The 25,641-nt window shown below is 40.6% G+C and overlaps 1 protein-coding gene across 2 annotated transcripts in view; it reads right to left on the reverse strand.

Moving 5' to 3' along the window:
* KCNMB2 (potassium calcium-activated channel subfamily M regulatory beta subunit 2) overlaps positions 1-25,641 on the reverse strand; it is a 521,316-nt gene that overhangs the window by 365,202 nt on the left and 130,473 nt on the right. The window lies entirely within an intron of this gene.

A 25,641-nucleotide genomic window follows, 5' to 3' on the forward strand; every position in this document is an offset into this window, starting at 1 on the left:
TTGCAGAGGGAGGCAGCATGGATTCATAAATTGGACACTATGTCTCCGACAGGACTTAATGAGCAGAGGGGATTGGGTTCTTACTTGTAATCCCGATGTGTTCATATGATCCAACATGCAACTTATTGTAGTGATGATGTTTTTGATACTTGTAGCTAAATGTGTTATATATTTTGTACTGTTTTTTAAGGTGATGATCATGAGTCTCGATGTTTTGTTTAATATTGATATTTTTCATTAATATTTTTTTCATGAATAGGATATGCATTAACTTGTGTAAACCTTAAAAGCCATCAGCACCCTGACGTAATCTGTGGTTTTTTGCCGGAGCTACTGTAGTAACCGCACTTGGTGCTGGATTAGTATAGTGATTTATTTTTTGTATGTATGGTGTAACTAGGCAACGGGCGTCGGGAGTCATACACGTCACTTGTGGGCGTGTGCTTCCGGTAGCGTCCTTGCTGGCTGTTTTTTCGCGGGTGTTTAGGGTGCTGGTGGTATAAAGGTGAGTGATTTTTATGTTTATGTTATATCCTGATGACGAAATAAAAGATTTCGAAACGTTGATGACAATCAGCTGACTTCGAGTGTATTATATCCGTGAGTGCCGCTAAAGTGGACTGTTATATTGTGACCTCGCAGAAGGTCTCATTGATGGCACCGGAGACATTTATCTTGATACATACGTGAGTGCCGATTTGACCAGACTCTATATATATATATATATATATATATATACAGAGTAGTACCCGCACTCGCACTTACCGATGGTCAGCGTGAGGGGTGCCCAAAAGGTCATACCGCGGTGTGCCAATTATAATCCAAAAAATCCACTAATGGAAATGAGCACTCGCCTCCAAGTTTTTAAGATAAAAAAACTTTTTCATTTATACATCAACAGAAAAAAGATTTTTAGGTTTTACACATACCAAGTAAGTTGTCAGTTTTTCCAAAAACTGTCCCAACGTTTCGATCCCTATCCAGGATCTTTATCAAGGGGAAGTCACCAAAATATCACAGCCTTTGAAGGGAAAATGGAGTCAGCAGTCCAGAGGTCCTTCTGCTACAGTGAGCAGAGACCTACTGAGTAGCCGCCCTGTCCCGGGTTTAAATGCACAGTTAATTGACAATCATTAATGCAATCAAAAATGTCGGCACGGGGAGGAGGTTTTGCATTAATGATTGTCAATTAACTGTGCATTTAAACCCGGGACAGGGCGGCTACTCAGTAGGTCTCTGCTCACTGTAGCAGAAGGACCTCTGGACTGCTGACTCCATTTTCCCTTCAAAGGCTGTGATATTTTGGTGACTTCCCCTTGATAAAGATCCTGGATAGGGATCGAAACGTTGGGACAGTTTTTGGAAAAACTGACAACTTACTTGGTATGTGTAAAACCTAAAAATCTTTTTTCTGTTGATGTATAAATGAAAAAGTTTTTTTATCTTAAAAACTTGGAGGCGAGTGCTCATTTCCATTAGTGGATTTTTTGGATTATATATATATATATATATATATATATATGGACAATGTCAAATGGCAGCACACCTTAATCCTTCCACTAGAGGCTCCGGTGCCTTCCAGAAACACCCTGTGCAGGGTGAGTATATAGAATACAGTGCGGCAGCGGCACTCGGATGAAAAAAGGCAAAGGACGCAGGTCAGGGATCAAATGTTTTCTATGTATTTTAGTTACATCGTCATCAGGATGATGTAACTAAAATACATCAAAAATGTTTGATCCTTGACCGCGCCTTGACAGTCACTTGCAGGAGGAATTAAATTAACACACGTGGCCCTCCCCTATTTTTCCTGGGCATATCCTCATGCAGAAGGCCGTCGGCCATGTTACTGTAGCTGCGGCCATGAGCTAATTATTACATTAATTTTTCTGTAACAGTACCTGATAGAGCGGCCTGGGGGCACATGGCACCCTGTCCCCCGACCCAGCCTGCCTCTGCTCCTGCCCCCTTTTTGACCTGTCTGCATTCCTAGGGGACACCCATAAATCGTGGGCGTTACCCTGCTGCTGTCCCCCTCCTGCCCTCATACCTCCCTGTCTGGAGCAATCGGCTCGGAGAGTGTAAAACTCACCAAAGTCGTTCGTTCCCGGGGTTCGCACATGCGCAGACTCCAAACATCGGAGATGGGGCCGAATTCTAACGAATTGGCCCCTAAGTAAAGATAGTCAAATATACAAAGATGGTAGGGAGGGACATCCATACTGAAACAAAAATGGCTAGTAGATTAAAACCCTGCACTATGTAGTGTAGTAAACTGGCACTCCCCTAAACACTCTAATAAGCCACTGATAACCAAAACAAAAAACATGACTATCCCAAAAAGACAAAAACACAATGCTGCATTAATCAATCAATAAAAAAATGTGATCTAATTCTCTATTTAGAAAAAAAGTATTCAGGAAAACATTAGCAAATATAAATTTTTCAATTTAGAAACATCATGCCATACATACTAATTTAATTATGTGATTATTGCAATATATTTATATATTCATGTAATTACTGCAAAGAAACACACAGAAGATCTTCCTGTCAGCTAATCAGAAAAATGAATGTAATAATTAGACCCCCAAAAAAGAACAAGATCATTTTCTCACTTATTCCTTGTGCTAAATGTCTCTCCACACGAGAGTAATGTGGAAGATCCAGACCAGGTTTTGGAGCAGTAGCAGAAGCAAGGTTGTGTAATCATCAGCACCTGTGCTCTCATGATATCAGTGTTTCCAGAGGGTAAATGCTCTTGATGGTAGATTAGCTGCCCACGTGATAGGCCAGGGTGTGGGCCTATGCTAGGGACAACTGGAGTATTTTGGAAGAGTCTGTATTATGCTGTGATTACCTGTATGCTGCTTTCTGTAACTACACTTGCTTGAGAAACTGATCTGGTATGCTGTGACCTGCTATACAAAATAAAGACCAAAGACTTCATTTGAATCCAGTGTATGTGATCCTAGTATTTTTAGTTGTATTAATGGTGTCCACATCATAAAATAATAAATGTTTCCCCCATTACTAATGTACTGTTGAACGCTTGGACTGTTTGTGTTTTAGAGTTGATCCAATCTAGTGATAACTGAGCATACGGCACCAACATAGACATACTAGTCCATAAATTGTAATACTATTGTTCTTTCATTTCCTTTCACTCTACAGCTTTCTTTACTTCCCCACTCTTTTCTCTAGCAACATTTTTAATCTATTCCTTTCCCCAACTGTTCTCTCTCTCCCCCTTTACTTTCTTTATTCCCCTCTTTTCCCAATACTACAACATCTGGCTGTGAGCGCGGGCGTTCAGCCCTTTATAAATGGTACAAACTGTTTTGGGAAGGCAGGTGCCCCCACTTATTATGTGCCTAGATTTCCATCTCCAGGGACATAAAGATCAGTTTTTGATAATGTGGTTTGCAGATGAGCCTGGCATTGTCTCTATTGCTAATAAAAAAGTTTTCTAATCATTATTGAAAGGAGTTCTCAGCATGGAGCCTATATTCGCACATAACTTTATATATTATACCAAAACATGTATATCTATTAAAGAGCTTAAGAATACTTTGTACCATCTCTCCAAAAACCTTACTCAGTTATGAAAGACTTTATAGAAAACCACTGTAGGTGAACAAGAGAGGCGCTCTCTTTGCAAATAGACTCTCATAGAGATAGTGGATAGATCTAAGCAAATAAAGCAACTTTGTTATACGTGCTTGGCTATTTATGAAATGGCCATTTATATATTGGGTTTCAATTATTCATTAAATAGAAATCGTGTTTGCAGAACTTCATGTGTATAAATAAAATTGCTATATTAGGAGGATGTGTGCTAATTTTTTTTTTGTAATTAAATTATTGCTGCCTGTAACCATAGAAACCTCAAATGAATATGGAACAGTTGCTAAACCAAATATATCTCCAATCACTAATTCTAAAAGCTTATCAAAACTATACTTAATTATACAAAAAAAATCAATGGTCCTACAAACTATTGTAAGAATTAATAGTCTACATACAACATTAAAATGTATTTTTATTGTAAATTTAAGTCAAGCCTATTGCTAGTCTAACTTGTTAAGATGTATTAAATCAGGGGATGACAAATACAAGCTACTAGAATATTATTAAGGGCAAATGAAAAATGCTGGTGATATATAAGTAAACATGACTATATTATCAATAATAATGATTATAATAATAATAATAATAATAATAATAATAATAATAATAAAAGGCCCACAATGATATAATACAGGTAGAGTATCCCCTATCCGTGCATCCCGTATCCGAATTATTCCAAATATAATTAGAATTTTTTTTTGTCTCCACCCCCCCTCTAACCCTTTTTTAATACTTACCAAGTCCCCCGACGTCCATGGCAGGCCTTCAGCATCCTCTCCGGCGTCTCCAGCGGTCCCAGGAGTGCTTTGCGTGAGTGCGCTCGCGCGCCGGTGACGTCACCGGTGCGCCTGGGAACTCGCGCAAAGGAGAGGATGCTGAAGTCCTGCTGTGGACTCCAGGGGACAACGTGGACGCCGAGGGACCACCGGGCACCACCAGGGGACAGGTAAGTATGCCTAACAAACTTTTATTCCAAAAACCGGAAAATTCCCTTATCCGGAATGCTCGTGGTCCCGAGCATTTCGGATAAGGGATACTCAACCTGTAGTCATCAGGGCAGCTTTACTGCTTACAGATGGAGCCACGCTTATCCATCCCGAAAGCATTAGCTGAGAATGGGATGCACGTGCACTGGTGTGCCCCATTCGCTGCAATCTTAACGCAGTGATGGGTCTGTCAGGCTTTCTGGCATGATAAATAAGTGCGGCTCCATCTGTATGTGCAAACTCCCAGCTCATATGTGTGACACCCCCGGGTAGCGCCGGGGTACATGTAATGTTTGTGCAGGTAAGTAATGGGACATCAGGTCTTCTCTACACAAACAGCACAGCAGTTTATTCAAAAGTTCACAGTTCTGACAGGGTTATTGTCACGGTTATCACATATCATTTATCATTTATCTCTTGGTAAGACTTAATACATCTTTCCCCCTCTTAACCTACCGTCGCAGTCTCTATGAACCAGTATTGCGCCAGTTGCACTCTGAAATTATTTTAGATGCATTCTCCTCCCTATTCGCTGGGGATCTCTACAGTCTATTTACTGGGATCTTTTCTCACATGGGGCCTTTCACGCCACGTGTGGTTTCCTACTGCTCACCCATGCCTTCCTCTCTCAAGATTCCCGTCCTGCTCCTAGGGTACCCCTGAAGGTGGGAATCTCCCATGCTGCTCCTTTACATTGCAATCTCCCCTGCTGCTCTCACATGCTCTGCTCTCATTTCCATAGGGCTAGGGGCTGTGGAGTATCATTCCGCCTGTCTTCCACAGCCCCAAGCATAGGCTCTTTTCTCTGGAAACTAGCCTGTCCCCATTCTGCCTGACCAGCTCACACTTCCCAAATGCCACTAACTGTCCTTTTATTTGTTCTCCAAACTTCCTGTTCTCAGAAAAACCCCATACATCCTGATGAGGCTAAAATGGCTTTTAAAAAAAATTTCACTCAATTATTCTCTGCAGTGCCTGCAGATCAGCTCAAGGCTGAGATACAGTATCACATATGGACCTTATTGGCTGCAGCCCATAGAAGCTGTCTAGGGCTGATGATCCAGCAGAAAAAGGTTGCGCAGTCCCAGATGGAGGAAACGCCTTTCAGTTGGACTGCCTGTCATGTGGGTTACTGGCAGATAGAACTTCCAATAGGAAGTCACTGCCAATCACAGTGTAGCGAGGGCAGTCACGGACAGCAAATGGTTCACTATATCAGTGGCAGTCCTGCAACCCATAGGTTAAATCTGCCACTAATTATAATGATAGAGAAAATAAAACTAACATAAGAATAATTAGTTCCAGGATAACACTTTAAAATTCCATTGACCATGGTCCACTCTATGATCTATAATGAAACTCTGCTAAATTTATGAATAGTGGTTCCTACCACTCTTCCAGGTTTTGCATGACAGCCAATGGCTGCAGCCACCCAACAGACCCTGCTCTCCATCACTGAACAGGAATTGTACTCTTTGACATTCCATGATCTAGTGCCCCCTACCAACTGACTCCTGGTGCCCTGTGCTCTTATTCAAGGAGAGTAAGAGCACAGAGATGCTGCCATCTTTCAATGTAAGCATGCCTTCCAACATGAACCCTTCAACCAGGTAAAAAATTAACCGTCCTGTTCTTCCAATTTAGATTATGATTGGTCATAGTGTCTGTGCAAGGGCACAGTATATCCCAAATGTATTTTTGTTTCCAATGAAAGATGAAAATATTATTTAGGATTATGGATGAAAGATTTAATAATTTCCTTCCAGTAAAGTCCTGTACACAAAAGGTGACCCACGGGCATAGCCGATATCAGTGACGATATAGGCAGTGGTCGTAGGTTAACAATATATGGGGCAGTATGGATGGTGGAATGGTTTGCATTACTTCCTCACAGCGCTGAGGTCATGGGTTCACTACCCACCATGGCCCTAACTGTGCAGAGTTTGTTTATTCTCCCCGTACTTGCGTGGGTTTCCTCAAGGTACTCTGGTTTCCTCCCACCATCTAAAAATATACTGGTAGGCTAATAGGCTCCTAACAAAATTAACCCTACAATGAATAGAGTGTATATGTGGTAGGGAATATAGATTGTAAGCTCCACTGGGGCAGGGACTGATGTGAATGTTCAAATATTCTCTTTAAAGCGCTGCGGAATATGTATGTGCTATATAAGAAATTGTTAATAAATAATAAATAAATAATACACATTGAACGATATTTATTTTCACATATGTGCAACTGGGTCTGAATCTCAGTTATAAGAGGCTGTACGAAAAATCAATAGAGGTTAGCCAGAGATCCCCTTTAGATCTCATAGAATGATCATCTCATAGAAGGATCTTTAGATCTCATAGACCACTTATAAAATCTCATAGAATGTATACAACCAAGCAAATAAAGCAACTTTGTTGTGGATGCTTAGCTTATTGGGAAATGTCCATTTTAGATAACTAATTGCTTTCAATTATTCATTAAATAGCCAGCATGTTTACAGAGATTCAAGTGCATAAATGAAATTGCTATATTAGGATGTGTGCTAATCTTTTATTGTAATTACATTATTGCTGCCTGTAGCTATAGAAACCAAAAATGAACACAGAACAGTTGTAAAATAAAAATAAAAATATTTGTTCACTTATTCAATAAAATTATAACATTAATTTGGGTATTTGTTTCCTAGCACGGCCACACCGATTTACATCGGGGTGGTCGTGTCGGAAAAATCGGGTCGATCGCATCGCATGCGATTTGGTCGCATGCGATGCGATCGTCGCGACCGACCGATTTTGGACCCGATTTTTTTTTTTCACAGGTGTCCGCGTCCCCACGGACACCTGTGAAGCCCGCGAGGGGACGCGTATAACTGTGAAGGTATCCGCGTCCCCTCGCGGGGCTCGCTGCGCTCGCCACACTATTCTATTCTCAACTCCACGCCGACGTGGATAGTAGGGGAATGAAAAGGTCGGAGGACGCGCACCGCCGCCCCTCGCGGGCTCGCTGCGCTCGCCACGCTTCGGGTTGGCGTCTATCGTGGGGTGACGACGGGGACATCTAAAATGTGAAATGGGTCATATTGGCCCATTTCACATTTTTCACATTTTTTCAGGATTTCAATGTTAAAAAATCTTTTAACATTGAAGCCTATGTAAAAATCGGGGGCATCGCGTCGGGACCTATGTTAATGGTCCCGACCGACGCGATGCCCCCGATATTTTACCTTTCCCGACACGATTTCAATGTTAAAATATTTTTTAACATTGAAGCCTATGGGGAAATCGCGGGCATCGCGTCGGTCGCGTCGGGACCATTGTTAACGGTCCCGACCGACGCGATGCCCCCGATATTTTATCCTAGCCGGACAAATGGACCTGATTTCAAAGGAAATCGGGTCCATCTTATGGATCGTGTACCTTAACTAAAGGTACACGATCCATAAGATATGTGGCCGTGCTAGGAAACAAGTACCTTAATTTGAATTGCAGCACAAAAAAATAATCTATGTCTCTGGAACCTAATCTAAAAGGATATTGTCTTCATCAAACATTCAAAATAATTTATGTTGCAAACTTAGGCCATGGAAGTTGTCTCATGTCACATTAATTATTTATTCACCCCTTCACAGTCTCACTTAATAACAAGTAAATCAAATACTGGCAACTACGAGTTACTGCAATAGTTTAGATCTGACAAACATTATACTACCACAGACAGAATAGTCACATAAATATAAACCAAGATGATCCTGTTGCCTTCACCACTTGACCAGTAAAGTCCTTGAGTATGACTAGACTGGGAGACCTACTGCTCTTCCTGGCCTTGTGTTATGGCATGTCTGCCAATTGCAGCCAGAAGCTCCAGCTATACAACAGACCCCACTATCAAGCACTCATGAAGGATAACTGTACTCTCTGTCATCCTATGACCTAGTGTCACCTACCATCCCTGTTACGTTTTGAACTGGATTCTTCTGGACTTAGCCAACTCTAATTGCAGATACTGAATTATTTTCTATGCCATCCATATCGTTAAAAGCATTAATGCATTTTTTAGGACTGCATGTACTAAACATTTGTGGTACATAAACCCCACATACTGTACTGCATTAATACGAATTACAAATGTACAAAAATATGTGCTTTGTATCACAAAGGAAAACTCTTCCGATAAGAGCTGCCCTTAGCAATGCCGGCACTTTCAGGTTTCGGCTTCAGGAGCCCCACAGCGAATGCACAGAGGGTTGCGGCATCCAGGAGGGCTGGACACTGCCGGTGTGCGGACACTTGTGGAATTATACAGAAGGGATAGGGATATAATGATATCATTTGCTGATAATCATATCACTACACATCACAGGAAGTGTTCTGAATCGGGAGGCTATCTTTTTCTTCTGAGAGTCGATGGGACTCTCCTAAATAGTTGTGAACATCCTTAATATTCTAGAAAAGTGGGCAAGTTTTGGTTATACCCATATGAACTGCAATGAATAGTGAAAATAGGCAGTAATCTGGTTTTGCAACAATCAGGGTTAAGTGATAAATAGTGGTTACGGGCAATAAGCATTACTTGTTAATAAATTGGGTCTTTCACCAGATATTTAATGACAGTACTGCAAGCAAGGTACAGGAGCTAGGAATCAAGGGGGCACATTTTCTAAGATGGGCGTTCTATTGAAGATGGGATGTTGCCCACAGCAACCAATCAGATTATTCATATTTATTTAGAACCTTTTATAAGTTACTAGACAGCGGCGTAACTATAGCACCGCAGCCCCCACTGTGGGGGGGGGGTCGCTGTGCATGTGGGGGCACCGGGGGCTGCGGTGCTATAGTTACACCCTCCCAATCCCCCACAGACTTACCTATCTCGCTGGTCCCAGCGGCTCCGTTCTTCTGCTGAGGACCACCACAAAATGGCCGCTCCCATATAGCACACAGTTCTCTGAAACTGTCTGCTGAATGGGGGCGGCCATTTTGTGGTGGTCCTCAGCAGAAGAACATAGTCGCCGGGACCAGCGAGATAGGTAAGGCTGCGGGGGATTGGGGGGGGGGGGGGGTTGCATGGGTGGCGGGGGGGTGCTTGGCAGGGCGGCGGCGGGGGGGGGGGGCACCCAAAACAAAGCTACGCCACTGTTACTAGAGATAATCTGATTGGTTGCTATGGGCAACATACCATCTACAATAGAATGTGCATCTTAGTAAATTTACCTCAAGGTGTCTGGAGGAAGACTAAACACCTAGTACTTATTTTATTTATTATTTATTTAATAACAGTTTCTTATATAGCGCAGCATATTCCATTGCACTTTACAAAGGAGACACTGATACAACAAACTGGGTATTTACAGACAGTCAAAAGGTAGGAGGGCCCTGCTCGCAAGCTTACAATCTATAGGGAATTAGGCATTGATACATAATGATAGATACTGTATTCTTTATTGCATCGATTCCACCAGAATGCAAGGTTCTGTGACTTGTTACACTTATTAGGTGAAGCCTCATTATTTCATTTAAATGGGGGGACTTTTTGCACCAGTCTGAACAGCTAGTACTGAGCAGTCATCCAAGGCCCCAAAACTTGCATTCTACATGCCAGTAGACTTGGCATTTATGCACAGTTGCTAGATGTCAATTCTCTATTTACTTCAGCTGCAGCACAAATGTGGTTGTAGAAGTGAAAGGGAGTAGCTTGTTTTGGAAAACATCCATACCTTGGTAATGCAAAGGTTAAACGCAGAGGGTCAAATGTAGTAGGGTGTGAGAATCAGAAAATGAGAGATTTTGGGAAAGGTTTCCCGTTTTTTTAAGCCCCAACCAATTACATGGCAAAATTAACCTGGATTTTCATAAATGATTGCTGCTTTTAAAGAATAGGAAAACACTCCCAAAATTTCTCATTTTATTATTGTCACATACTTTACTGTAAATTAGCAGACAGTTTTCAGGTGTGTGCTCATTTATTACATTGTTTCCCACCCTCCTGCATTCTGCAGGAGACTCCCTGAAAGAGCAGCAATCTCCCTCTCTCCCTCATTAGTCTAGCAATCTCCCTCATTTCACCTAGCCCATATTACACTGTTACAGTTTTTGAGGAAAAATGGAATGAGAGATAGATGCATTTAGAGAGAATCATCAGCACTATTTCCCAGCACTATACCAAGTATAGTAGCTCTAACTAACTGTTCTGGGGCTCATCTACATTAAGATATAACTCATTTTAAAATATTCCTCTCAGATGTAGCAGTACACACCCAGGCTTCTAGGTGGCATGTTCAAAATCTCTTCACAATCTCTACATATGTGGAACTAGATACACCCTTTGGGTGGAGCATGACATGCCCCCTCAATGGGGTGCTGTACAAAATTCTACTACCAACTATAATCTCCCTGAAACTAGTTTTCAAAAGTAGGCAAGTATGATTTATTATTCTAACTCCAAATCCTCTTCATGGCTAGATTTTAGGACTTTGGGCAAATCTCAGGTTTTACAATTAAACTATTTCCCGAAAAGTTCATATCCCCTATTGAAGATTTCTGCACTTACTGTATTTATTAGGTGGTCTCAAAACAGCTTTATAATTAGCTGATAATTACTGTGTAATGATTTATAATGTGGTTTTCTCCAAACTTCTCATGAAATAATCCTTTTGACTCTGGTTCCTACTGTGCTCTGGTTATTCTAGATACCAGTTCAGCGTATGCTATATCTGATGCTCCAAGAGAAGCATTCTGGGACTGAGGTTTAAAAATTAATTTGGATTTGGGAGTTACTGTATATTGCTCTTTATTGTGTGTTTTTTTTCTTTGTTCAGATAAACTTTAATAGTAAGATGTGGCTGAAAAGATATATTGCTTGGTCTAATCATCTGATATACAGATCAATTTGATCATGTTTTAAATAACTTCTAAATCAGCAAAAAGATACAGTAGTAGGAAACTTTAGGTTATCAAAGGACATTTGATCTGATTTAGTATGAATTCCTTCAAGCAGTCAAATAACTAAAAATAAAGTGAAGATTAACTTGAATGGGATTTAATGGAGTGAAATGAAATTATAGTATATTTGTAAGGTTCTTCCACGTCTTAAGTAGATATTCCAATGAAGTTCTCTGAAGCAACATTTTATTTCATTTAAAATAAAGGAGGTGCTTTAACTTGACCGATGGTGGGGGTCCGTGCATGTGCGAATATGCACATGTGCAACCCCGCCGGGCAAACGCCTTAGGCTAGTTTCACACTTGCCGGGGCATACGCTCCATAACGGGAGGAATGGGTGTGGGTAGGGGGCTGGAGCAGAGGGAACGCCCAGCGTTTTGGGGATGTGACCATGCCGACCCTGTTGATGCACAGGCGTGTCACATGACCATAGCAACTGCCCCAAATTCGTCCATCTCCAGCCAAGATAAAAGTCAATCTAGACTGACTTTTATCTGTGAACAGTAAAAAACAAAAACATTGACCATTCGACCATCGAATGATTTTTTGCCCACGCGGACATATGGGAGGGGATGTGGTTTTCTTGGAGTGGGTCCTGTGCACTGGGTTTGTTTGTGCGGTGCTAGCTGCTGCACTTGTCCGGTGACCGGTCCGGATTGTTTGGCAAATTGTTTTTCTTTTGGGAGTGCTGCGCTTTGCTCCTTAAGGTAGTGTGTGTGATAATGAATGGTGATTGCTGAGTGGTTGAAAATTACGTTTTATTTAGACAAGGTGCAAAAGGTTATATAAGGTGCATACAATGTAAATACAATGTAATTTTTACTTGTTACATAGGGTGCAGATATAAAAACATATGCGGAATGTTGTGCAATAATGTGGGTGGGCAGTGGTGACCGGTGTTGGTCAGGGTCACCTGCGGGTGGGTCAGGTAGCGGCGTCCCGCTGGCCTGTGCCCTAGGTGTCCTCGATATCCCTGGTATGGTGGTGGGTAGTGGCAAAAGTTCTTGTTTGGCCTTGGGGTGCCCGGGTGTGCCTTTGCAGGCAGGAGTGCAGTTGGGGAAGGAGCCGGTGATGGTGTTATCCCTCTTGTGCGCTCTTGTGGTGAGCGGCCGTCTAGACTAGCCACTAAAACCACCCTGCCCGACCACAGCAAGCAAGTGGAAGCCCTGATTAAAGGACACCCCAGACGGGGGTCGTTTTCCACTGGTAGCGTTTCTATGTAGCTTTGCTATATCCCGAAAAATGCTTCCATTTTTTTTGTTTAATGGAGAGTTTTTTTGGTCCTTTTCTTTAAACATATTAAAGTGAGGGTGGGTGGTAGAAATCCACTGTTATAGTATATATATATTTTAGCGACAGAAGAAAAGGTACAAGATTACCTTTTTACACCCAATTGAAAATTTTGGAGTAGTTGACAAAAATCCCAAGATGGCCCATTCTGGGGTAAATGATAGATAGTTTACCAGATGATCCACTGAAAACATTCTTATTGTCGGATAGAATCGCTGTATTACTGTACATTCCCATAAGCAGTGATATAAATCTGAATTGGAGTGATTCGTTTTAAGACACATTGAAGAATTAGTGAAGAGTATTAAGTTACAGTGATGAGGAGACAAGTATCCTCTATAAAATATTTTAAAAAACATATGCTTATAGGATGTGGCTGATATTGTTTTGATAGAGTACAATAAAGTTTTGAAGATAACTTTTTCTTCTAGGCTGGAGAAGTGTGCCCGCCACTTAGTGATGCCCGTTTGAAATTGTCCAGTATAATAAGGTATTCTCAGTATTTGATAGAAGTAGGTTATGGATTTTCTGAAAAAAATTAGCATTCAGGATAGCTTTATGTACTGTCATTGGTTATCCCAATCTGTATCACCTAGGAAAGTTATTACCTTATTAGTATAATGTTGAGCCTGGAGGAAAGCTAAATAACATGTTGATAAAAGGTAATGGTGGGACTTCGCCTGTCAATAAGTGAATAGCTTTTTTGTTTCTGGGGTTGCTAGTTGCCTAATAAATTGTATTTTTAAAATCATACTTTTCTAATTATTTTTCATTGATTACATTTTTGACAATAGCTGGCTATTACATGTCCCCTTTCATGTTACTGTATATAGCATGCCCAAGCTCACACTCCTTCTCTCTGAGAAATGACAATTTAGACAATTTTGATTTACAAATATAAACACATATTTACACCACCTGACTAAGATCTGTAACTACTGTGCTAGCTTTTAGTACCCATGAATAACTTCAATATTTTTTTTTATATATATATTTTGTCTTATGAAACGACATTGCTACATGTTTCATTATGCAAAATTAATTTAACAAGAATTGAATCTCCTTGAGCTACAGAAACAGATGCAGTTCATGTAAGTTACATTACAACACTTTCCAATCCATATTCACTACAGTATATACAGGTTCTGTCCAATAAGTAATGAGACCAAATACAGGATTTTTTTTATTGAACTTTCAGATACATTGGATTAATAATCTTACAAGTATGACCCTTGAGCAACGATACACTTGGACAGCATGTCTGACAAGCTTGGTACACCTTCTGGAAGGTAATAACCAGAAAGTCCTTGAGTGCCCTTGTCACGGCCACTTCCACTGTATCTATGGTCTGAAAACGATGTCCTTTTAGGCAGCGTTTGATCCGGTAGAACAAAAAGAAGTCAGCCGGAGCTAGATCCAGACTGTAGGGTGGTTGAGGCAGTGTTGTCACGTTGTGCTTGGCAAAAAACTCCATCACATGTAGCAATGTGTGACTTGGCACATTGTTGTGATGGAGGACCCAGGTAGTAGCAATCTCCTTGTTGACATGGAGAACCTGTTTCTCACACGATTGAGCACTCCCTTGTAACATGAACTGTTTACAGTTTGGCCGGCAGGTAGAAATTCCTTCTAGACCACAACCTTCGAGTCTAAAAAGACAATAAGCATGGATTTGGTATTTTGATTTGATCATTTGGCCCTTTTAGGGGCGAGGCGACAATGGCATGTCCCAACCTTTCTGCCACCATTCTAACACTGAAACGACAGTCTGTGTTCAAAATGTTGTGCACATTTTGCTCATTTTGTCTTGTTGAAGGTCGTCCAGTGCGTGGTTCATCCTTAATTTCTTCTATGCCCTCTTTGAAGAGTTAAACTTTTGCCTTGGATAAGGATCCCTCCTCCGAAGGCCTTTTGAAGCATTGCAGGTGTCTTGGAACCTGATTTCCAGAGTTTAACACAAAACTTGATCGCATAATGTTGCTTGATGGTACACTCCATCTTGAACCTTGCCCGAGATGAAAAAGGACACTTAGTTTACAGTTCAACCTGAAAAAGGACACTTAGTTTACAGTTCAACTTGACCTGCACACTATAAAGGCTCACAGGCAACTGCCGCAGATGGGAATGTGTAGCTGAGACACCCCTCCACCATCCCGGCCCCACAGAGCCTGTTCTGTATGGCGTGAAAAAATCAGTCTCATAACTTTATGGACAGACCTTGCATTGAAGTATACACTCAGACTGTAGCTAAAGGAGAATCCAGTTTTTATTCCTGGTGCACATTGTGGTTGTACAGCTGGTGCATGGGTAACTGGGGGTCCCTCTCACTAAAAATGTGCAAATTAATAACTCACAGGCTACTATATGCTAGCTCTATCTGGAGATGATTTTATCCTATTGGGGACGATCTCAGGAATGGTTCACATGCTAACTTATTGGTTATTCCCCCTTATAGTATTAGGCCTCAAAAATGGTGTCCTGTCTGTCTACTAAAAATAAGGCATCAAATGTGTAAGATCAATGTTACTAAAGCTAAAAATTGGCCACAAAAATCACTGTTTTGAGAGGATGGTCTATCAGGTCATGGATTATTAGGTCATGTGGGGGCAGTTTAAAATGGATGGTGGAATCCAGCAGGCAGAGGAGGCATAGAGAAGCAGAGATGAAGAACAACATTCAGATTTGTTTGAGATTTGTCAAACCTTGGAGGGAGAAAAAGTGCTAACCAATCAGGTTCTAAATGACATTTTTCAGATTTTGTTTGAAAATTGACAATTGAGGTAGCTACCATTATGTTTACTAAAATAGCTCCACTGAATATAGTGAACCGCTTGGCAGTCAACTCAGATACTTCCCGCGTCTTCTGTGCATGTGCAATATCCTCGATTCTCACCTCACCCCTGTCCATTGAAAAAAAAATTAATCTTTTAACAACTGGAGAAAAGTGACAGAGCTCACTTTCTGCTTCGCACTAGTTTCCATGTGATTCACGTAAGCAAAAGCAGATATCATCAACTAGAGATGTGGATGGTGGCACTGGAGATGGCAGATAGAGTACTGCCGAAAGTGCTTATGGTACTTATTTCACCTTAGTACATCTCAAAAATAATCTTATTCAGGTCCGTTCGCATGCGGCCAATGTTTGCACATGTGCATGTACTTGGTGCATGCACCCATGGCAAACAAATTGTTCACTGGGTGCATGCACCCATCTTTGTAGGTGGAGGGCAGGGGTGGGTGGGCTGGCATATGGGAACACCCAGGGTATCATGGGCATTCCCATGAGCATTCTGGGCATTCTCATGCTACTGAGGCCGTGACAGACATCACCGGATGTTAGCTGTCCACCCACTTCCCCCAGAGCATACACGCATACTCTATGTAAGGATGCTCAGAACAACCATACATATGAGTGCACTTTCCACATCTTTCCATGGTCGTTGACCGTGGAAAGATGTCAGACAGTCCCAGTGGCATGAGAATGGATGTTTATGTATAATAACATGTATTCACAGCCATTGCGAACATACACGACTTGCAAATGGTGGGCCGGCGTACCACCATTCACAAGATGGGATCTGGTTCACTCACAAGAATGCCAAGAGTACTGTTTCACAACCTCACGCTGCATGCGAGTGACACCGGGATGGCCACGCAACCTTTCTCTCAGATCATGCTACCTCCATTTACCAGCCTCTAAATCACCCATCTCACAATTCATCCCTCCAGTATCCAGGCCTGCTTCCTTTATGCCAGAGTTACCTCCAAAACCTAGAAATGATTGAGTCATCTTAGAGGAAGTCATCTGATGGACCTCAGCCACTCCAGTCACTGTGCTCAGAAAGCTGATCAAAGTAACCAATCACAGGACACTAAAACATGTGAGATCTGTCTATCTGGTCACTCCTAAATTGCCAGTGTAATATTGCTCCCACAGTAAAAAAAGGGGGGGAAGATAGTCTCTTAGTTGCGCTCTTACCAATCACAATAAACGATAAAGATGCAGTTCTTTTTCAATGCTTTTTTTCTTTTTCAGAAGTTTCAGAGGTGACATATAAAAAAGAGAAAAAGAACCATAGTGTGACCAGTATCACAAAAAAATAGTTCTAATGATGGATATTAGATTCGTCCCTCCTCCACTATGGGTTGTGGAAGTTTTTCTTTATAGGAACACCTCGGTGTCGATAATAGAATAATTCTCTTACACGACGCTTACATTCATGCGTATAGTACCCAACACAAAAAGGTATCTTTTTCCCAAGAGAGAAATTTGCACCACTCAGACCCGTATACAAATGATGCTCACACGTCTGCTTACTTGATCCGATTCTGCATCCTCATATCATGGTATCTTTTAAATCCAGAAAATGAATTTCCTCCAGAGTAGGTAAATTTTAAGTGGAATTTTATTCATACAATGATAAAATAATAAAACAGGTACCACAAATTAAAAATATATATATATAAAATGGACAAAGGATAAGGGTGATAAGGGTGATAAGTGAACCCGGACACGCTCACCCCTTAGGTCTCAGTCCAATAGTGTGTACCTGTAAGAAACACCAACGCGTTTCGACATATAGTCTTTTTCAAGATGTATATACAACCTACTCTTATGCTGTATTTGTACCCACTGGACGTAATAGGTACCCACCCCCAGGGGAAGTACAGCACGAATGGCCGGAAGTGGTGAATAAACACATTTTTATGCATAAAGATACCATGAGAACCGGTCCCTCAAAGAAAATACCATGTTTAAAAAGGATCCTAAAACATACAGCTACATCCCGATGTAATAGAACAAGAAAACGGCATAATTGCCGATATGCGTTCCATACCTTTAGAATGCATGTTTACGTCCGTCTGTAATGACGTGGACCGGAAGTGCCGTCCGCAATCATTCAAATGCCCGGAGGCTTACACTAATAGTTGTCTATGAAGCCAGGAAACAAAGGCTTCAAACTAGCGTTCCACCGATGCGGGACTCCACTTCCGGGCAGGCGGATAGTATAGCCTGAGTTCTTGATACATGCGTCATGCGTTCCACTGCCGTGGAACGCACATCCGGGCTTCTTTCTTACCACACTACTTGTATAATAAATTACCACAGAAAAAAAGCATCATATTATAGGAATAAAATGGCATTAAGAATAACATTGAATAGCTTTGCCTAATAGATAGACCATATAAAAATAACAATGGGAAATACAGAGAATAATATAGCATGTCATAACATTAAAAATATACCATGATAAAAAATGGTGATAATAAATTAATAATTCATATTTATAAAAACCATTTCGTTTCAAAATCGAGATTCAAGCCACCAGGATGTAAAGTACCAAAATTAAAAATTGTTCGCATTTCTGTTTGTGCTAAACGTTCTTCTGTATCATTTTTCCTCCAACTATCTTTAATTATTTGGAGGCCGCAAACAGAATAAGATGTGAAGGATCACAATTGTTATACTCCTTGAAATGGGCGGAGACACTGTGCGTCATAAGCCCCTTTTTAATATTACGCACGTGTTCAGCCATCCTATCCTTTAATTTTCTGGACGTGCGGCCTACATACTGTTTAGTACATGTACATTGTAACAAATACACAATATTTTTGCTATGGCAGGTAATAAAGTTTTTTATAGCAAACTCCTTTCCTGATTTGGTGGCCAATACTTTAGTGATCTTAGTTTTATCACTCTTACAGGTCCTACACATAGCACATGTACCACAACGGTAAAATCCTTTGGATTTGATGTTATCTTTTACCTCATTTTGAATAACACTACTAACTACAGTATTTTTAATATTTTTGGCCTTCCTATAAACGAAATTTGGTCTCTCTCCCAGATGTTCTTTTAACAAGGGGTCATGGAGTAAGATATTCCAATGCTTTTGGATTACGTTTTCCAATTTTTTATATTGGCTACTATATTTAGTGATAAAAGTGATGTTTTTGAGGTTAGATTTTTTATTATTTTTTTTATTATTATTTTTTTTCTTGTCTACACATTTAATCATAGCTTCTCTATTAAAATCCCTATATTTCTGAGTGTCTATAGATGTTACATCATAACCCTTTTCAATGAATTGCTGTTTCAAAATGGTCCCCTGTGCCTCATAATCCTCCAGTCTGGAACAATTTTTTCGAATGCGGTAGAACTGGCTGTTGGGGACAGAGGACAACCAGTTCTTATGGTGATTACTAGTATGTGGTATAAATGAGTTACAGTCCGTCGTTTTTACATAGGTTTTTGTATTAATTTTTCCTTCCTCGATAAAAATTTGAAGATCGAGGAAATTTACAGACTGTTGACTTATCTCGAAGGTAAGAGAAATGTTCCTGGTATTGTTGTTTAAGTACGTACAGAATTCCTTCAGGGAGTCCGAATCTCCCCTCCAAATAAACAATATATCATCAATATAACGTACCCATAGGGCCAGGTCCGCTCCGTGGTCATGCCCCTCCCATACACACTGGTGTTCCCAGTGTGCCATAAAGAGGTTGGCGTACCCCGGAGCGAACCTGGTCCCCATGGCCGTTCCGTTAACCTGAAGATAGAATGACTTGTTGTACCAGAAAAAGTTATTTTTCAAAATGAACTTCATACCTTCTTTCACAAAGTCTAGTTTATCTTTTAGATGTTCATGTTTATCCATAAAGAAGGAGACTGCATTAATTCCATCCTCATGTTTGATTATGGTGTATAGTGACGACACATCTGCCGTCACCAAAAAATAACCTGATTCCCACTTAACTTCCTCGATTTTATTAATGACATCTGTAGAATCTATTAAATACGATGTGGTCTGAATAACCAAGGGTTGGATAATAGAATCTATATAGTGGGACAGATTAGAGGTCAACGAGTCAGTTCCGGCTACTATAGGACGTCCCGGAGGTCTTTCACTGTCCTTATGGATTTTCGGTAGGACGTATAGCACCGGAATGGAGGGATTTTTTACTGTAATATATTTATTTATTGTATCCGTTATGGTTCCTTTCTTTGTGAATTTATCCAAAAAGATGGTTAATTTCTTTTGTATATTGTTTGACGGATTCCCTCTCAATGCTTTATAAGTCGTCACGTCAGAGAGCTGTCTCATAATTTCTTCATGGTAGTAAGAATAGTCCATCACTACGATACCCCCCCCCCCTTTATCTGCAGGTTTTATTACCAGCTCTTGATTTTCCTGTAGATTTTTTAGAGTTTCCCTTTCTTTTTTAGTAAGATTATTTTTGAAGGTGTCTTTTATAGTAAGAGTTTCAATGTCCTCTTTAACTAACTTCTCAAAAGTTTTAATAAAACATCCTTTTTTATGAGTGGGGAAAAACAAAGATTTCGGTCTGAAGGGGTCGATATTCTCAATGTTCTCTTGTGTGTCCTGATCCGCAAAAATTTTTTTTAGAGTTAACTTGCGGATAAAACGCTGGAGGTCCACATATGCCTCGAAGGGGTCTAGATGACTGGAGGGGGCGAATTTCAAGCCTTTGCTCAAGACTCCAACCTCTAATTCTGTTAATTCATGTTTACTGATATTAAAGATCTTAGTGAGGCCTTTACAAGAGCTCAAGGAATTGTTATTATCTCCATCATCCCTATTATGCCCGGTTTGTTTTCTTCTTTTTTTATTATTCTTATTTCTTTTTTTATTTTTTGGTTTACCCCCTCTTTTGCCCCTCCTGGGTTTGGGTTTGGGGGGGGGGGTATTATATCTTACCCTAAAAAATCGTTCTCCACATTCAGATCTTGTAGTTTTTCAAAGCGATTGGATAATCTCAATCTAGTATGGGGGGTTCGATTATAGTTGTCTTGTGTCCTTCTATTTCTGTTTCCTACCAAATAGGGTTCCTCTCCATATCTGTGGTTCCGATTTCCGTATTCTCTTCTATTTCTACTCTCGTTTCTTCTTTCCCGGGAGTGGTATCTTCTTGCTTCCCTTTTCCTGGGATTTTCCATATTATATTTCCTGTATCTTCTTTCTTCTCCCCTTTTATTATACATATAGGGACGTGGGGTCTCTCTCTGCCCTCGAGATTTTTGTTTTCTATCCCTTGACATATCCCTAAAGTTTCTCCTGGAGTGATGATTCTCCACATTTTGATGTCCTCGTTCCGGTCTATATTCATATCTATCCTTATTGATAGGACTTCTATATCTTTTTGGAGACCTGTTGTTATATTTTGATGATTTAAAAAAATGTTTTTCTTTTTTAGTTATTAGGTGTTGCCTTCCTTCTTTAAAATCATTAAGGTCCCTATAGTACTTTTTCCTCTTTTTCTCCATCAATTCTCTTTCATTACGTTGTATGTTTTCAATAATATCCTCTTCCATCTCCTTAAATTCTGAAGATTCTTTTATAGGGTCTACCAGACTTTTTAATGAGTCTATCTCTTCCTCAAGTTTTTTTAGTTCTTTTGTCCTGTCTCTAATAATAAGTCTCATCAAAGATATGGAACAGGAATCCAGGATTCTCATCCATTCGTCTTCAAAATCGGTTGACCTATTTATAAACGAGGGTAGCTTATCGATCCTAAGGCCTCTGGGTATGATTTCTTCTGCGACACCTCTCTAGGGATACCAGTTCCCACCAAATTTTTCCCTCTTTAATTAAAGCATTTTGAATTTTTTACATAATATTATCCAAATTGTCATCAATTATAATAGTGGAATCAGTTTTCTCAATAAATAATTCTTCCATTTTCTCCCTCCTCACATTTCTATGAGTAAACATGGTGTAGCAGCAATTATAGACTGTTTTGGCGAAGGCAAGTTCAATAGATACAAAAAATTCAGACTACTATTGCGCTAAGAGCAGCAACACAAAAACTTATCTAAAAGAGGTCGCCAAACCTCCAAAGTAAGCACAGAAAAAAAGGGGGGGAAGATAGTCTCTTAGTTGCGCTCTTACCAATCACAATAAACGATAAAGATGCAGTTCTTTTTCAATGCTTTTTTTTCTTTTTCAGAAGTTTCAGAGGTGAATTGAGCTCACAAACAAACATTTACAAGCACATTGCTAGCTGCACAGCCTGTTCTGGGTCACAGCGGCAGCAGGTGACATAATGCAGACATCATGGCCCTCCCCCCAAGTGGTCAAGACATGCCTGCATTGTCTTGATCATTCCCACTAAATGCTACATCCTTCCCCCATAACCCCACATTTCCACCCATGCCCAGCACTGAGACTGCGATCTCCTGTGATCACAATTTCAGGGCTTACATGCACAAAAGTGCAGAAATCACTGAATAGTTTGGGCCAGTCTGAATCGGGACCATCATGCGGTTCCAGCCTGGAGACTATCTGGTCATCAGCCGGTTCTAGCCTGGTTACTAGCTGGTTCATGTGTGGCCACGTTCCAATCTTTAGTTCTGTCTTTGAGTGTGTCTGGTTTCTATTCTGGTTCTAGCCCTGCCACTCTTCAATCTTCAGTCCAGTCCTTGAGTCCATTATTCTGGTTCCAGTCTGATTACTCCTCAGTCTTCAATTTGGTAATGACTGTGGATCCAGTCCAGTTTTTGCTTCCATCGCCAGCACTAACCAGAATGTCCCTGTTGGTGAGCACTGGCGGAGAGGGACTCCCTCAGACTGGGATGCACGTGCATCCCAGTCTCCAGGTGGCTGGTGGGGGCTGGCGATTCTATCGCCAGCCCCTGCTTAGATGAAACGGGCTACATCTGTATATTTAAGTGCTTTCCATTTTCATTGAGTACCACACTCCATGAGCAAGAGTGGGATCAAGCCTCGGCACTTCCTCCATTCGCCTGTTAGTCCTGCTAAATATATAATGCCTGCCCAAGCCAACCGGAACCCTCTGGTGTGACATGCTGGAAGCGTGTGTGCTGAGTAGTCCTTCGGACTGTCCCCTGCAATACATACTGTAGAAAGAAGAGCAGACTGTGCTCTTGGTGATAGATCATATAATTTACTAGCCCCTTTAATGCTTAGTGTTTTCTCCCCCTGTGCTAATGCTAGTTTTTACGTTTGCACGTGTCACATTCTAACATCAATATCAATGATTTTTTTATGCAATACCTACATCAAATTTTAAAAATATGGGACCCAAATAATAAGGTTCCCCAATAGATGTAAAGTGTTGCAAATTATATGATAGTACTAATGTTAATACAAGACCAGAGTTCCTACAGATTTAAAGAAAAGCAGAAATGACATTGCACATGCAGCGTGACATTGTAAATCTGTTTTGTTTTTAACAAATGAATGTCTATGTTTTTATGATTAATCTGTTTTATTTTAACAACTTTGTAGTTAAGATCTGTCACCAAGAGCGCTGTCTTGCTGTGCCTTCAATGTTTGTGTGATAGGGTTCCCTTCAAGTGACAGCTGCTGTGAGTGATTTTCTATATTAGTGTTTGGTTTTCCCCTCTGAGCGACTAGTGTTTTTCTTTTATTATTGTCACCTGTTAATACACCCATCACAACATTATTATGCATGATCCCACAGTAAGCAGTGAGAGGCAACATGGTGCAATGAGGCAGAGAGTTGAGGAGGGAGTTTCTGAACAAGTGACAGCTTTGTGCACCTTGGGGCTAAATGCAAGTAAGTCAAGTCACTGTACACCTTGGCAGAACCATGTTGCATTGCAATTGGCAGAGATTTAAAATAAGCAGAGATTTACAGGCATATTTCTTAATTTTATTTTTACTGAAATAATGCGAAAACCATTTTTTTCCCACACCCTCTTCACATTTTTTTAATTTCACTGAAAAGTTTTAAAGGGTTTTTCAAGCAGTTTTCTTTTAAAAAATGCTCCACATATGTTTTATTTAACAATCACATGGCCAAATTTACTACAAAAATAAAAAGTGAAAAAAAAATACCGGAGGCAGCCCTGTGATAATAAGGCTATCTTCAGACAGCATTATAACAAGTTACCTCTGGTTCCCGGCTTGTTTCTCGGCTCTGACAGGCAGAGCAGAGTTGGGAGCCAGCAGCTTTTTGTAGCTTTGATTACAGTGTATTACCCAACTGCCTCATCTATGCAATGTGCACAATTCTAAGCTTTATCTTTGAAGTTGAATTCAGTGTATTTAATGGTCAGTACTGTGACATTTCCATTGCCAATATCTAAATGTCAATTTGATTTAGTTTTTGTAGAACATAGTTCTAACCTATACTTTAATACTTATAAGATCAGGAGTGTACAAACACATCTTTCATTTTATTTCTTCGGAATGTCTGCATGTAGCTGTCATTCTATGTCCTAAAGATGTTTCTGCATTTCAGAATGAGCACTCTCTTAGAAGCTATCTATCTGTCTCCTCAAAGCACTCTCGCACAACAGCTATCATCTTATTGGCAGGTGTAGTCACAATTTCCATTCCTATGGCCAAAGCATTTCGATATTATCATCACCTACGGACCATGGTTATTGTATATTTTATTGTTTAATAAATATTTTTACATTGTTACTATTACTAGCAGCCGTGTTTTCAGCGCCCCATTTTATTTTTGTATTCACAATCTGTATGAATAACTGAAAGCACAATACACAGTGGTGACTTCCCCAAAGTAATACAACCAGGACTCTTGTAATTTCCAATACATTCCTTCTCTTATAGTACATACTGTAGAATAAGTTAATTATTTTGTATGAACTCATTACTATATTTTAGACACCCTGTAAGTCTTTCATGGGTCTAGCTTTGCAGAAGCACAATCTTTCTGGACTATGTACAGGATTTACTAAAATTGGTATGCAGCATGAGATACACTAGATACTGTAGGGTTTTAATTGTTGTGGCACATTCAGGGCTAGGGAGTGCCTTGCTAACAAGAGGACAATTTGACCCTCAGCAAATGACCCAGCCCTCACCCCAGTCTCTAATGAAGTACACTCTGCCCTAGACCCTCTCAGCACCCCTGAACCCAATGTTGGTGTGTATACACATTCCTCACCTACCACAAACTCCCGGATCTATGTCTGGAGTAATCAATGCTCCTCCTCTGCCTGCTTCCAAACTTTCCCCAACAAAGTCATCTGTGGTCTGCATAGTTGAGAAGTGTTATTTGAGGTCCGGTGCCGCCACAGTGACTGAGGGGGGAATATATAAAGCAGAAGCAGCATTTATCAAGTGCATTCTGTAAAATTATAGGTAACGGCTGCATACCCTCCAATATGACCCATTCCTTATGGTACAAAATATTCGGTTTCTGGACTTCCTTGCCAGTGGCAGTTGTAGAGACAGAACTGAGACATAGGGTGACATTCTATGGGCTGAGAGTTGTGTTTTTTGGCGATTTTTACTCCAAAAAACGGCTAATTCGCATTTTTCCGTGAAATCGCATATTTAATCTGATGCGAAAAGGTCCCTAAATCGCATATTTTTTGCGATAAGTCATGCGTACTGAAAGTGCGGTAAAAATTCACACTTTTATCGCATCCAGATGTTTTCCAATAGAAAAGTATACAATTCGCTTATTTAATGGAATGGGATTTCGCAAATCGCACTTTTAAGGTGTCTAATAATCGCCATTTTTTCAGACCAGGTTCTGTTGGGCGATTTGGCCCAGAACTCAATTTGGTCAAGTGCACACATGGTTAATGTCATCACAGGTGTCCTTAATTTCACTCACAAACACTCCTACATATACCCCCACATCATTAAGGACACCTGTGAGGGTTTGAGACATGGAGATTGTGCAAAGTGGATTTGAGTTGCTCGTGAGAGATGATTTGGACCCTTTTGGGGTGGGGGGCAACTATGCAGTGTCTTGGCTGCAGAAATTAATGTGTACCCTCTACTATTTGGCCACTGGCTCCACTCAGTCCGTGACCT

The sequence above is a fragment of the Crinia signifera genome, chromosome 3 (genome assembly GCF_055691185.1).
Source record: "Crinia signifera chromosome 3, ASM5569118v1, whole genome shotgun sequence".
Lineage (NCBI taxonomy): Eukaryota > Metazoa > Chordata > Amphibia > Anura > Myobatrachidae > Crinia > Crinia signifera.